Genomic DNA, 3,476 nt, shown 5'->3' with positions numbered 1-3,476 from the left:
AAAACACGATTGCGACATTAATGAACACCTTCTATTTGAGATTCTGAACAACAACAGACAAACAACAACACCACCATCATCGTCGTCGTCGTCGTCATCAACATCGTCATCATTACCACCATTGTTGTCATCAACACTGTCATCATCATCATCATCAACAACAACATTTTTTCATCATCATCATCAACAACACTAAACAACAACCATGACAACGCCAAACAACAACAACGACATTGTACAAACTTAGAAACACTTTTTTCAGACATAAAAATTAAAAGTGGTACAGATTTTATCATTTCAGACAAATGAACAACAATCAGTTCTGCCTCTACCGATCCGAGGGCAAAACTTTAAATTTAACAATAATAACAATTTTTATAGAAGAAAAGAACTATAGCAATCCATAATGCAGTTGAATCATGATTGATTCCACTGCTTCCAAACGAAAATTGCTTGATCTGTTGGATGAACTTTTCAATTTTTCTGGAATTAAATGAATTTATTTAATCAAAATTGTTTCTACAATCAACGAACAATCTATAATTATTCTAAAAAAAAAGAATCACTTTTATTTAAGTTTTTTTTAACTGGAAATGGAGTTTCTAGAAAGTATTCCAGTCTCCAGGTAAAAATTTGAAAAGTCAAAACATCACAACTCTTTATTGCAGTGACTTTAATTAACAGCATATGAAGAACAAGAGATATATAAATTGATAAGTTTTAGAATGGACAATTGACATTTTTCTATAAAATATTTTCGGATGACGTCATCATCATCATCATCATCATCACCGATGTCGTCGTCGATACTATTATCAATACCACCATCTTCATCTCGGTCATCGTCATCATCATCTACGTCACTATCATTATCATCACCATCATCATCGTTCTCATCATCATCATCATCATCGTCATTATCATCACCAAGGTTAACATTATCAAGGATATTACCATACTTATCATTTTTAACCATTATGTCATTATCATCATCATTATCACCACCTTCGAGGTCGTCATCATTATTATCAACATTATCATCGTCATTATCATCCAAGCCCACAACAACTCTTTCAAGTTCGCAATTTCGTTTCAAACGCTCACAACAACAGCAACAACAACAGCAGCACAACCAGCAACAACAATACTACCACCATCATCACCACAATCATCAGTCTCTTCGTCATCATCATCAACAACAACACCAAACAATAACAACAACAACAACAACAACAACACTACAAACAACAACAACAACGACGACATTCATGCTGTCGAAAAACCAACATCTTATAAAACAGCAAAGTGAGAGTGTAGAACTGAGATGCGAATTCAATATGCAGAACCATAGCTTATTCTACAACCCTGTTATATGGTTCAAATCGCAAATCACTGATGACGATAGCATCAAAATTAATTCAATGTCAGCTGTTGACTGGCCATTCGCTCAAAATAGGTATTATTACCATTCTGAAAATATCATTGTAATTCTGATTAGTTATAAAGTTTATAGGTGATGAGATGAGTTAGGTAAAGTTTATAGGTGATGTAAGTATAAAGTTATAAAGATATGATATCACGATAAAATAGATATATATCTAAGTTTCTTTTTCACTATTCCTAATTTAATTGTACCTGCACGTTGACAAACGTTAATTTTTCCCTTATAGACATGTAAAATTTATTACAAAACTATGACTTCTATCCTAGCCAGTTTAAAATCAAGCTTCTAATTACGATCAATTGAGACTTTAATTAAAATAAGATAGAAATGAATGAATATCTACGACATCACTTTGATTAGATTTTGTGGCAGGGCAGACATAATGACCAAAAAAAGGAGCCACAAATCTTAAAAAATTCTCCCCCGGGTCGAAAAAATTTACTATTCAAGTAGACGCGGCCCTTCAATGGTAAAATAATTCTGAATGCGGCCCTCACAGCAAAAGGTTTGCCCACCCCTTGGGTAGACCATTGTTTTTTAAATATATATATATATATAATTTTAGTTCAAATAAACTAATAATAATATTAGTAGTAGTAATGATAATAATAATAATAGTAATTACTCTTTAATATCTTTTATAGATTCCATTTAAATTGGAAGAAAGATGACCCGAGGTATACATTGACGCTGCTCATAAAAAGTTTGAAATATTATTATTCATAATATCATTGTTGTTATTGTTGTTGTTGTTAATATTTTCATTATTATTATTATTATTTTATTATTATTTTATTATTATTATTATAAGTCGAAGAATTAGTACTTTTAGTCTGTGGCGGATCTAAAGATACCCTTTGTATCCAGCGTTGCTATCAAAAGCCAGTGAAACTCACATTTCAGACAGATACATTTATTATTTTTAGTTTTCAGATACTAAATAAAGGTTATCGTTATGAACTACGAACTGAAACTCAATTATTTTTTGTATTGTAGGTTGATATATCGAATGAACTTTGTAGTTTTTTAATAGATTCATGTAACATGCAATCATTTGAGCATTAAAAATGTCTAATTTGCTAAGGGAAATCCTGAAATTCTTATACATAGTGTCTTTTGATTCGACAGAATAGTTGTCTTTTTGTGTTACTCAATACGTACAATAGCTCGATTATTTTTAGAACCTGACGCTGATACACCGAATGTAGCTATTAGTTTCTTACCAGAATCATATACTTCTCAATCTCTAAAGCATGAAAATTTATAATCTTTTCTGGCTTATATATATATATATATATATATATATAGTACATTGAATAGTCCATATGATTATCATTAGATGTGACCATTGAATTATAATTCCATGGATGTGACTGAATACCCAGTATAGTTTGATTATTATAAATTATGTTGGTAGTTTTTTAACTAGATTCGTGCTATGGTGGGTCTTAGGGGGTCGGGATGAATCATGACCCCCCCCTCGTTGTAAATACTCACCAACTTAATTGTAGCCATGCTTGTACAAACTTGTTTAGTTACTTGGCACCTAGTCAATTTTTAAATTTTTAGCATTTTAAAAATTTCGGCCGTTTTCTAGTTCTGCCCCTGGAAGTAGTAATAGTGGCATTGAATTAGACAATGACAAAGAAAGATATGGGAACAAAATTTCATACAAATATGATGAATACATACATACGTACATAAGCACGCACACACACACACACACACACACACACACACACACGCATACATACATACATACACACATACATCCAAACAAACAAACACCCATACAAACGAAAGAAAAAAACTAATAAACTAATTCGTAAGACATTGAAACTGAAGCAATAGATCAGTTCGGGCATGGCATGTGTGGCTTTACATTTGAAATCTCTTTACAGGCTCAAACGAACAAACACACATACAAACATACAAACATACAAACAAACATACAAGCATACGTACATGCAAACATACAATGTTCTCATCATTTCCATACATTGTATATATATATACATATCAATATATATAT

Source organism: Helobdella robusta (genome assembly GCF_000326865.2).
Source record: "Helobdella robusta unplaced genomic scaffold HELROscaffold_88, whole genome shotgun sequence".
Taxonomy (NCBI): Eukaryota; Metazoa; Annelida; class Clitellata; order Rhynchobdellida; family Glossiphoniidae; genus Helobdella; species Helobdella robusta.
The sequence above is the reverse complement of the archived record's forward strand: the minus strand, read 5'-3'. Positions refer to the sequence as shown.